This window comes from Zonotrichia leucophrys, chromosome 1A (assembly GCF_028769735.1).
Source record: "Zonotrichia leucophrys gambelii isolate GWCS_2022_RI chromosome 1A, RI_Zleu_2.0, whole genome shotgun sequence".
Lineage (NCBI taxonomy): Eukaryota > Metazoa > Chordata > Aves > Passeriformes > Passerellidae > Zonotrichia > Zonotrichia leucophrys.
The window spans coordinates 21,999,559-22,012,222 of NC_088170.1; positions in this window are offsets into that span (position 1 = coordinate 21,999,559).

Consider the following 12,664-nt stretch of genomic DNA (forward strand, 5'->3'; position numbering starts at 1 on the left):
GCTTTGTGCTTTTGGTGTCCTTGAGAGTATGGAAATTATGCCAATGGCATGAAGTATTCTTTACTCTTTGTTAAATGTTAATGAAGATTGGGGCTGTTATGTAGTCATGACATTTCCACATTAGTAAGTCCATCTGTCACTGAAAAGGGAGAAGTTAGGCTAAGTTATGTGGTTTATTGACCAACTTCTCTTACACACCAACCCCGAGGTTTTAAAAAACAGACAAATTTTTCATTTCTGAGGAGAGGAAACTTCTGCTGGAGTGAACAATGGCTGTGAAGGTGCCAAGAGTGTAGGATGCATGAAAAATCATTCTCCCCCACCAAAAAGCCCCCAGTGACTGTCAGTCCAAAAAGATCCTTTCCAAAGAAGGGTCTTTACTGGGACCCTGTGACGTGTCAGCAGGGTTTGTGTGGTCCATGCATTTCTGGGGTGGTACCTACCACTCTGAGAATTTTCCATTCCATTCTCAGCACAGCTGATTTGGACTTCACCCATGGGCTGTGCAATATTCCTTCTGGGTGTTTAATTCAGATTAATTGCTTTGAGCACCTTTGCTGATGTGAAAGTGTAAAAAAATGGCTGGTTTTTATAGCTTTCTTTTCCTTCTTCCCTCCAAAATTTCAGAAATGCTTTCTTTATCATGTGGTGATTTATAAGTCCAATGTAGACAATTGTAAAGGAGGCTGCTAGCTGTGTTATTTACCTTCTCTGGCACCCTGAGCCTCCAGCTAGGTAATCTGTTTAAATTGTCCAATATTCCTGGCAAGGCTCTCCTCAGTTTTCTCTTTGGTTTAGTCCCAACCCAAGGATATTTTTCTTTTATCTTATTGTTCCAAATTTCAAAGCCTTAATGAAGAAATGCATTGTCCCTGGAACAGCAAGTGAAGCTGCCAGGGAGAGAGGAGGGAAGGGAGCTTGCTTGGAGAAGCTGGAAATAACTGGGAATATTTCTGAGTGTAAACCAGGTAGGATCCTGCAAATCTAAAAATCTACTAAATGTCAAAAAAATGGTGGGAGGTTACTTGAGTGAAAGGTACTGCTAGGTGAATTGTTTAGTTTATTACTCTACCATGTGTGATAAGACTAGAATGGACTACTGTGGTCCTCTTGTGATTCTCTGTTTAGCGTCCTTACAAGGCCTCCTACCCCTGCAGAACACAGAGGGAGATAAACCCAAACCTGTTCTTCTGCAAAGCCTGGTTTCTGGGCATGGTCAATCCCTTCAGATGATGTCTGTCATGTTTAATAGGATTGTGGTCCTTGTTTTCTGAATTTATTTAAATGGAAATTCCTAACAGTATCTCGGAGGAGAGGCACCTTCCAATAGCAGATGTGCCTAGGCAGGTAAAATTTCAGCTTTCTCTGCCTTAATTTAACTGCAACTAGCCTTTAGTTATTCTCACAGCTCATCTCTGAATCTCCAGTTTTTCAGTCCTGTCCAAAAAAGTACTTAATTTAAACAAATAAAAACTGTTTCAGTAGGAGAGCCTGAGAGTCTTATGAGGTGCAAGGATCTCTACTCAAACCTCTGCTTTCTGCCAAGGGAGCGCAGAAAAGCCTGTGGCTGGCCTCTGTGTTAGGTCCAGCCCTCTAAATGTGTGCTGGGGAGGTCCTGTCTCATCAGCCAAATAGATTTTTCCCCCCTCCTCTGCCCTGTGAACTGTGCTGTGCCACAGACATTAGAAACTTGGTGATTAGGAGATTTGGAAGATTCCTACAGGATTCTGAGGGAAGGAACAGTACCCACAACACCAACTCACAGAGGAGATAACATCCAGCCGCTGCCCGTGGGACTCAGATGGTGCCCTTGGCCAGTGTGGTTGCTGAGGCTCTCCATCTCCGGTTTTCCTTCTTTTGGTCGTCACTGAAAAAACTCCAACTAGAGCAGGGTTGTGTACAGGACCTTGCAGTACAGGACAGTCACTTCACACTGGTTTCCACCTTCATTTCTACCTAATTTATCCAGTTTCCAGTTCATTTATGCACCTCCATGTTCTCTTGACACTGGTATGACACCTTAACCAACTGTTAGTGATATGAGAGCAACACAGTGGTCTTGCAGCCTTGGGATCTAAAAACTGGTGTCAGGATCTGCTTTCTGCTGGCCTGTCTGGCCAGAGTTAGTTCCAGTACCTTCTCCAAAGCAAAATTTGCATGCTGAATGCACGCCCTCAGGGAAACCGCAAATGGATCTGGGGAGCTCCTGCAGCTCTCCTGGCATAAGTTGAAGCTGAGCAAGAAATGGTGTTAGCAGACACTTGCCCAGGTTAGTTTTCTATCAAAAGAGTGCTGGCTGAACTCAGCTGAGCCTTCCAAAGACAGGAAAGTTCTATGGAGGCTGCATGAATAGAGCAAGGAGCTAGCCTTGTGTTGGGCTTTCCTGTCAGCCACCCACGACACTGAGGTAGAAAGTGGAAAAGTACCAAGTATTACTGGTTAAGTGTAGAAAGGAAAAAAAGAGACCAAAAAAGATACAAGAAGATTGAAGTCTATATATGGGAGGATTTAAGTCTTCAAGCTCAAGTGTTTGTGAAAGGGTTGGGAAAAAATTGCTCTCCATGGGCTCTCTTCCCAAATAAATCACCATCCTCTGTGACAGCAGCACCACCACCACTTCCCTTGAGTAATAAACCAGCACCATCATCAGGTTTCTTTGTTTTGTCTATTAAAGAAATTACTTTTTTTTTGTTCTTACACATGCCACCCATAGCTTTTTATTCCTCAGCTGTACTAATTGTTATCAATTCATCCTTTCATTCATGTCTTATTTCCTTCTCTTTCTTCATTATGTTTTTAGCTTATTTTGCACTCTTACTAAGTGAAGTTCTTTTGTAACCATCACAGCCTTCTTTTCCAATTGTGGTATTGTGGCTTTCTTAGCATCTAGTGAAATATTCTGAAATATATCCTAATTAACATTTTTCTTTTTCGAGTCATCTCCCAGCTGACTTCAGTCAATAGTTTTCAGCTTGGCTCAAGGCTGGCCCTTTTCAAGCCTCCAGGATGTGAATAGCTTGGACTCTGTTCCAGTTACAGAGAACAAAGGTAATGAAATCATGACTGCTGGCTCCTATGTATCACTACCTTCTGCTAATGGCCTTTGTGTAAACAGGAGGGCTAAATTTAAATCCTCCCCATGGTCGATGTAATGCTTGAACTCTGATATTGCCTATGATTTTCAAAAACAAAGGAAAATCTCATATATGAAGATCCTTAAGATCCTTGGAATTCTGATTTTCTCCTTCCTGAACACTACAGATCAGTCTGGTGGGACTCAGCCATCAGCAGGTTACTGCTCTGCTGGCATGAGCAGCCTGTGCTTCACTTACTAGAGTGTGTTTTTCTCCACCCATGAGTCTTCTTGTCTTCCTCTGATTTTTCTCCCCATCCTTTGGGAAAGAGGAGTGAGCAAGTGGCTATGTGGGTCTTTGGCTACTGGCTGGAGTCAATCCAGCCCAAAGAAGACAAGGCTGACAGGGGCACACAGCCATGTGTCTAAATAGAGGAAGGGAGGGCCTTTTACCTGGAGGTGAAATCTGAACTGCAACCAGTGGATCTCCTCCTCTCGTAGCAAAATGTAGAGAATAAAAAATTCATAGCCTTCTTAACATTAAACAGTGAAGTTAAAAACCTTAAAGTCCCAACAAGAAAGAGCTGTTACATCTTAGTGAGCAAGAAAGTGCTAAAGGATTGATGTGCAACCAATTCCAGTTCTTGGGTTTCATCTCCAGCATCTCCCCTCAGCCATGCTCAAGTGCATTTTGCCTGTTACATTTTCCATCAGCAGCTTCCATGGCTGATTGCTCCTGCTGTAGGCACCCCACTGCTTCATGGATCCTGGCTTATTAACCCAAGCACTGTTTATTCCCACCTTTATTCTGAATTTCTGCTACCTTGTCTGTTACGGAACATCAAAGGATATGGTCCCTTCTTTTTACTATCCATGTTTTTAGTGGGAACTAGAGAACTTGCTGAAGGACTTGCTTATCTGGAAATTTCTTTGTTTTCAGCAAGACAATTTCTGGACAGTTGAATGCCACTGATGCATATGGATTTTCTATTTAAAACCAGAAAGAATCCTGCAGTATTGGAGGTACTTAAAAGCAGCAAGAGTTTGGGTTTTTTTAATTCAGTCCCAAATATGTTTGGGATCTCTGTGAACATCTATGTGGATTAATAGCATGATTATGTGGATTAATAGCATGATTTCTGAAGAGCAAGGCATTCATTTTCTAGGATTGTGTGGGGCTCATATTGTCTTCCTGGCTTTCTAAAATTATTTCTTCCTAGGCTGTGAAACACTGCTCAGCACAGACAGGTTATGTGAGCTTCAGTTATGATAGAAATACATGTACTTTAGCTTCTGGAAACATGAAGGAATGTTTTTACTTTGCTTTACTTTATGAACTCTTTCAAAATGTGGTTTCTACTTCGAGACACTGTTACAATAAAATATTTTCTAATATCCTATGCAAATATCAGCCTATTTATCCAGAGGCCAAAGTAAATACAGACTAAAGATTATCTACACTCTCCACAGGAACAAGCTGGAGGCCTATATTTTGGGACCTGTTCTGCTGCCCACACTGTCATGATACTTCTGTGTTCTGTGGTGCCTTTTGGAGCACAGTTTTGGATTCAGCATCAGCCATGTGCCCCATCAGCAGCACTGTGCTAGATCTTGTAGACACAGGCTGAACAGATACAGACCCTGCTGTGCCATTTTTGGGCATAATCTAGGAATATGTACACCTGGGTTATCTCTAAAAGATGCATGTTGTGGGTTGAGGGGGTGTGTCTCACATCCAGAAAGCATGAAAGAGGGACAGATTTTAGGGCAAATGTAGATGTATTCACATATAGCCAAAATTAAGTATAGAAGTAGCTAAGGTCTCTTAGACTGGGGTTGTCTCAGTAGCTAGATGAAAAGACAAACTTGAAACACTTGAAAATCTTTGCGCCATCCTTTGGCAGTCCATCAGGAGCAGCCAACTCCCCCCTTCTACCCAAGGCTTCTGTGAACTGTCCTGCTCCTTACCCAAAACAAAAATTGCCCCCCTGGAATACATTCTGATTCCAAGGGGAATAGCCCTGGTCCCAAAGGGTGCAGTGTTCAAGATACAGTTTGAGATACTCAGTTCATTTAAAATTAAAACTGAAGCCACTTCAGAGTTTTGTTGAATATGTTGCATTAATCATCCCTTTCCCTGCTTCATACCGTTCTGAAAGCTGGGGGGAGGAGGAGCACAGCATTTCTTCATGATATGCATATTGTGTTGGCTGTTTGTTTGAAGTACATGGCTCCCTGTAATTGTAGTTTTTACTTTAGATTTCCACTCCTGTTCATTCTGTCATGGATTTGCACATATTATTCCAATCATGGCAGGGCAATCCATAGCTTGCTTTCTTACTCTGCAGCCAGACTAGTTTCTCTGAAATCAAAGTCCTGGGACTTATTTTGTTTATTTTGTTTCTTTTAAATAAAGAGACTTTCCAAACAAAGAGCCAAACAAATTTTCCTGTGGGCTTCCTAGATTTGTTCTGCTTCAGTTAAAGAAAGATGTAGGACAAGTCAAAGTGTATTATGGAACAATGGAAAAACAGATTAATACACTGCTTTTTCTTCTTTTTCTTTTTTCTTTTTTTTTTTTCTGTGTTGAAGAGCTCCCTAAACAAAAGCAGCAACGTTTTAGAGTCCAAATCTGGGTGTCCTTGAAACATATGTCTGATCTCACCTCTCTGAACAATGAGCCTCCTTACAAAGCAAGTGCCAACTGCTCTCCCAGAGTTCATTTGAACTTCCTCCAGCTTCAGAAGAAAGAGAAGCAAGAAATTCCACTTAGGATGCCAGCAGGTCTCGTTTGTGTAGCTGGCAGCTCTGAGGGATTCCAGATGGCTTCAGCCCTTCTTTTGAACATATCTTTTGATCTCATTTAAGTTTCCTCCTGATTTCACCTGCTCTGTGTTTACTGACTGAAGGAGACACAGGTGGACATATTAACTTCACCATGGGACACAAATGGATTTCATTTTGAGTTTGTGTGCAGGAAGGAGATTGTGTAGTACAGCTAATGCAGCTCCAGCTCCACTCCATGATTTATGATTCAGAAACCACAGTATAATTTTAACAGACAGAACAAACAAATGGAAACCCTTGTCTGTCCCCAGTGTGTGTTTTCTAAATGTTACGACATGTACTCTTCAATCTAGTGGTCACCTAGGAAGTCAAGAAAGAAATGTTTTTAGAGTTCACTTCTGTGATCACATACTTTTTCCCATTCTTTGTTTACATATTTATAGATCTCTTTATTCACACACAAGTTGTTTGTCAACCTTTTGAGCTATGTTTAGCTATTGGACATTTCCATAACAAGAATAAACAAAATAATTTGTTTCAACAAAGACAGCAACCAAATACATTTAACATTGTACCTGAATCTGCATGTTGTGGAAAGAGGGAGAGCAGTCAGGATCACACACTGGTGGACTGCTGACAGAAGAAGACATCAGAATGCAGCAGAAAAATGGGATTGATGAGCTGGATTGTCATCAAGGAGGACAAGAAATGGGTCAGTCTGCAGAGACACAGGACTTTGCTGGATGGGTTAGCATGTGCCTTCATCTGAGAAACGATCTTCTCAGCCCATTAAACTGCTGAGTGCAGAGCACTTCCTCACTTCAGTTTCAGTAGATACCCCTTCTGCATGTTGGCTGTGTCACAATGAGACTCAGGTGTAAAATTTTCTCCATAGTGTGGTCTCTGTGGGGTGCATGAGTTAGGAGAAATCTGTTTCACATTTTACCAGGTGTGCTGCCTCTGCGAGAAGCTGCCAGAAGCACAGAGCCAATGCCAGGGCTCCAAGACAGACCTGCCACTGGCCAAGGCTGAGCCCAGCAGTGACAGTGGAAGGATTTCTGGGATAATAGATTTAGAAAGTGGGAAGTGTCTCTCTTGAGGAGCGGACAGAGAAGAGTGAGAACATGTGAGAGCCACAGCTCTGCAGGCACCAAGGTCAGTGAGCAGGCAGGGGGAGGAGGTGCTGCAGGTGCCTGTGCAGAGATTCCCCTGCAGCCATGGGGAGACAGGCTGTCCCACTGCAGCCCATGGAAGTTCACAGTAGAGCAGAGATCCACTGGCAGCCCACAGAACATCCCAGGCTAGAGTAGGTGAACGCCTGAAGGAGGCTGTGACCCCAAGAGAAGCTCATGCTGGAGCAGGGCTCTTACAGTACCTGTGGAGACAGGAGTGCCCACTGGAACAGGTTTCCTGGCAGGAACTGTGACCCTGCAGGGGACCTATGCGGGAATAGTCTGTTCCTGAAGGACTGCAGTCTGTGGAAGGAATGCATGCTGTAGCAATCTGCAGAGAGCTGCAGCCTGCAGGAAGGACTCGCCTTAGAGGAGCTCATGGAGCACTGTCCATGTGGGAGGGACTCCACACTGGAGCAGGGAAGAAGGCGAGCAATCTTGGCCCTGAGGTGGATGGAGTGGCAGGGACAGCGTGTGATGAATGGACCATCGTTCCCCATTCCCCATCTCCCTCTGCTGCCTGCAAGGAGGTGGAAAACTGGGGAGTGAAGTTAGGGCCAGGAAGAAGAAAAGTATAGAGAGAAGGTGATTTTAGCTTTGGTTGTATTTCCCATTATCCTACTCTGACCTCGTTGATAACAAAGTAAACTGATTTCCCCCAAATTCAGTCTGTGTTGCCTGTGACAGTAACGGGTGAGTGATCTCTCCATGTCCTTGCTTGACTCACCACTTTTCCTTATATTTTCTTTCCCTTGCCCAGCTGAGGAAGGGGAGTTATAAGGTAGCTCTGTGGGGCAGCTGGCATCTAGCATCAGCCCACCAGACTCCATTAGAAATGGCATTGTCAGGGTGAATGACATAGTACACACTACTGATGATGCAGACCAGAGAATAAACATTGCTTAGTGACTCTTTTGTTAAGTAAAATCCAAACCATGTTGTTTCTTTTAAACATTTAAGCTCCCCCAGCCCCATGTTTCACATCTGCTGGAAAGATCTGATTAGGTTCTTAGCCAAGTCACCCAAATGCTCTGAGCTTGTCCTTCCTGACCATTTGCTTCAAAAGGACCTCATCTGACCAGAGCAGATGCTTGTAGCTGACAAAATGTTCTAGACGTTATCTTAACTAAAGGAGAGAAACAGGCACTTCCACAGCGTGGCTCTCCCCATCCTAAACAAACAAAAAACAACAAGCAGAGCATTCACTCCAGCTGCAGGCTCCACTGATGAGAGAGGGAACATGTGGCAGCCAGCATCAATTTAACTCATTGCCTAACAAGTGAGATGGGACCCACTGTCTCCTGATGGCAGCCACTCTTGTCCCTTTCCTTTCCCCAGGAACAGTCAGTAGGGATGCAGCTGCTTTCTTGGTACAGGGAGGCGCCAGAACCAACCTGGAACGGGACACGGAGCTGTGGAGAGCCCTGCCCACAGCCATTCCTGAGGCTGCAGCTGGAAGGGGCTCCCCTGGCTCTGGCACCTACCCATCCATTCACATGGCTTTAGGGTACCATGAGGTACCTCCTCCTCCCTCAATGACTGAACACGTTGCTTTTCCTGTGTTCACAGCTCTTGCATCTGCTGATGACCTGCTGCAGGTTTCTCTTCTGCATAGCACAGTGTCCTAATTATTATATCCCAGTTATTGTATTAATCCTAATGCAGCCTGAATACATCCCCCCCTCCACTGAAATCAGGAATGGTCAATGAAAGGGTTGAGTAAAATTTGCAAAGGGCAATTTCCCTGCAGTTTGTATTTTGTTTGCTTGATTGATTTTAATTTAAAGGTACCACAGTTACACCCTCCAGATAGATAGCTCCAGGTTCTTGACCTAATTATGAGAAGACCCCTTCTTGGGCTTTGTTCTATTTTCCAGATTTCAGTAGAGCTTCTCAGCCTAATTACAGTTTTGAACATACCATCATCATCATAGAAAGTGATGTATTTGCTAATATGGGCATTTAAACCCTTGATCTTCAGATGTGCAACTCAGTGACAATCCTTCCTGTGCACGTCCTGGCTGGTCACTTGCTGGTCATCAATGTTGACTTTCTGCCTAGAGGGACAGGTTTAGAAGCAAATTTTTCTCATAATTTTTCTAGACAATATTCCAAAGGTTACAGACAACTTGGAATAGTTTGAAGAAAAGCCTTTTGAAACACAGACATGAAAATGAAGCTCTGTTTATCTATGCTGTGTGGCAGACATCTCTCTCATCTCGGGGGTAGATTGCTGGTAGCAAAACCACGTGAATTTTCATGCAAAGTCCCTGGAAAATACTCAAACATTGACTTTATGTGCATGTAGATTGAACAAGGCATGGAGACACTTTTGTTCCCCAGTATTCAAAGCATTTTGTTAGAAGAGAAGTGGGAAAATAAATGTCTGGGAGGAATAAGCAGATGTTTGCTGTTAAAGATCAGCATGTTATACAATTGAGTTTACAATAACTGCTTTTAAATATAAACTAACTTCTGACCAATGTTTTTCAATGTACTGTGAAATCTGCATGTCATTCCTTTTGTCATTTGCAAGTAAACACCCACTGGAGTGTTTTATAGTTTGTAAAATATGAAAAGGGCTTTGTTCATAAGAGGCTCCTTTGATTTACTGTAAGATGAAAACCTATGTGCCAGAAGTTTTTGGTTCTCTTAATCAGAACTGAGCAAACTTTTCTTCGTCTTGACCGCTCTGATCTCATTGCCTAAACATACCAGCAAATAGCTAACAATTGTGGTGGCTTTTTTTCTTCTTTTAACATAGCTTTCCTTCCCTCTGGACAGGGCAGATGTTGGAGACTGGCTTCAGCAGCCAGGAAAGGCATCTTTATCTCCTGACAGGCCTATGGAGCTACAGAACCCACAAAAACAACAATAATGAGGAAGCTTTCAAAAATAAACAGACCAAATGGGTGCATCTTCCTTTTCCCAGTGCCTCTGTGCCAGGTCCTAATGCTTAGCCAGTGTGCTGAATCAACAGCTGCAGCTATAAATGCTATGTTAGGTTTGCTAAGGTGGACAAACCTCCCCTGCCCCCAGTTGCTGTCAAAAAGGTCAAACAAGTATGAAAGATAGGTCTCCCTTTAAGGAAGATTTCACATATTCCTGAAGTAAATGGCCCAGCATTGAGGGAGGAATCCAGTATCTGAGGGAATTAACCATGCTGAAGGTGATCTATAATAACCTGCATGACAACCAGCACCCAAAGACCCAGATGAAATCTGAGGCACGTGGCCTGCGTGGTGGAAGTTGTACAAAATGCACCAATGGCATCACCTCCACTCTGGTGAAAACATCTGGACTCTGGTGATGACATCTGGACAGACATGGTGGCACCAACTGCAGAAGAACTGGCCAGACAACTTTGAGAGTGCGAGGATTATCTCACTTCCCACATGGGGCTGTGTCTCAGCTGTGGACAGGCTGACCAAAAAAAAGTCTGAGCAAGCTGAGGAACGTGGGTCATCCTTTCCCACTCCTACCAAGGCCTCAGCTACGAAGAGTCAGCCTTGTCTGTTCATGAGAAAGGGTGCCAGTGTTACACACCAGGTATGATCCTGTGGTTCTTCCTATGTGACCATGAGGAAGTGGGATGGTTAACTTACCTGGAGGCTGGAAACTTAGACACAGGAACTGAAAGGAAAATAACAGTCCAAAAGCATCCATCCAGGAAAATTACTGCTCCAGTGTCTGTTGAGTGGAGAAAAGAGCTGATTGTACCTTTGAGCCCAACAAAGAGGCTTCTTTGTCTGTTTTGCAGCTACAAATATTGAGTAATGAAGACCAGGAATAGAAGGGCCTTTCCTCCTTTGGCCAGGTGGAGGAAAGGGACAGCTGGGTTTACTGGACTGTGGGGTTCACATGGCCTGCCCCATCAGCCCCACAGGAGTATAAAGCTCTAGCAGACATCTGTAAGCAGTGTACCCTGGTGCCATCAGACTACAAAGGGGTAGAATCCATCTGCAGTTCTTGAGTGACAGGAAGATCCCAAAAACTGCCTGGCTTGTAGGCTGAGGCAAGTTTAACTGGGAATGAAGGGTAAAAGCATCCTACTCTGATTGGTCTGGAGTCTCTGTGCATCATTGGCATAGACTGCTTCAAGGGAGAGTACTTCAAAGCCCCAAGAGAGTACCAGTGGGTGCACAGTATGATGTCTTGAGAACAGAGAAGATTAAACATCTGTCTAGCTGCCTAAACACAAGACCTTGCCTGGTCTCACAGATGCTCTGTCTGTGGTTTGGTTGCCGTGTTTGAAAAAGAGCAGATTCCCACTGCTACCATGAAAATGCATGGGCAGCAATACTGCACCAGTGGAGATTCCCTGGTTTCCATCCACACGTTGATCTGGTGGCTGGACAGCCCTGGAGTGATCAGCAGGACCTGCTCCCCCCTTGGCCTTCTCACCACACCGCCAGTGCAGAAGCCTGAGGGAGTGGAGACTAACAGTGGACAATGGTGGCCTGAGTGGTCACGCTGTGGCGAGGGCTGCCAAACCAGACAAGATGGAAATCCAAAATGAGCTGGAGCTAAAGGCTGCCAAATGGCACACAACCATTCATATTGACAGTGAGTTCTTATCCCTCTGGCAGCGGAGAGCAGTTTGCATTCAGCTGTGGGTCTATGGAATACACCTGGAATGGACAGCCCCAGAGTAGAAACCCAGCCCTACCATTTGTAAGTGGGTCTGTTCCAGGTGAAGCAGCCACAAACAATTTGCATCAAGCTGCAGGAGCTCCTTTGGCTGGTTATTAGCTGTGCATTAGCCACGGCTGGGCCAGGTGGCCCTTTGCAAGGAATGGTCAGGAAACAGCTGGCAGAGCCCATATTGAGCAGGAGTCAGGGACAATCAACTAAAAGTTTTAGTATTTTCTGGGGCTGAATAATTGGTATAGATTGGAAGGGGTAGGGGAGATACGGAATAAAAAACACCATGAACACCATGTGCAAACCTTTCTTCTTCACAGAGACAATCTTTTCACCCAGTTTTTTAGCAAAGCTGCATTTTGCATGATGTTCTACTGGATTTGAGTTTAAAAAGGGGAGATAAAAATATTTTACTTTATGTTCTGTGACAAGATGACTGAAAAAGTGATTTAAGAGGGTATGATAAACATATGTTTATCATATGTACTTATGAGCAGAAGAGACTTCTCACCCTAGAGGAAGAACTAAATTACAGGAGAAATTCCCAGGGACCTGGAGGAAATTTGGAGCTCCTGCTCTTTTTTAAGCATTATTCTCAGGAGTCTTCAGACAGACACAAAAAGGGGTGGTAAGAGATGAATTATGGGCTGGAAAAATAGCTGGGTCTTAAAAGGAGTTTATGTGTGGCTCAGCAGGACTTTGGGTTAGATCATTCCCTGAGAACCTGCTGGGTGTTGCAGTCTGGCACCAAGCAGTTCTGGTGTATGACTACAGCCATGAACAAAGCTAAGCTTTGATCTAAACATCTAAGATGTCCATCACTCTCTGAAGAAGAGCTACAGTAGTTAGCATGCTGGCTAGCAAACATGAGATTCCTCACTACTTAGGGTTTGGAGATGTCATGTCATTCCTATAGGGTAAAAAGCCATTTCTTTCAGATGAGATGCCAGATCTGCTTAACCCTGTGGTTTCCAAATAAATGCTTGCT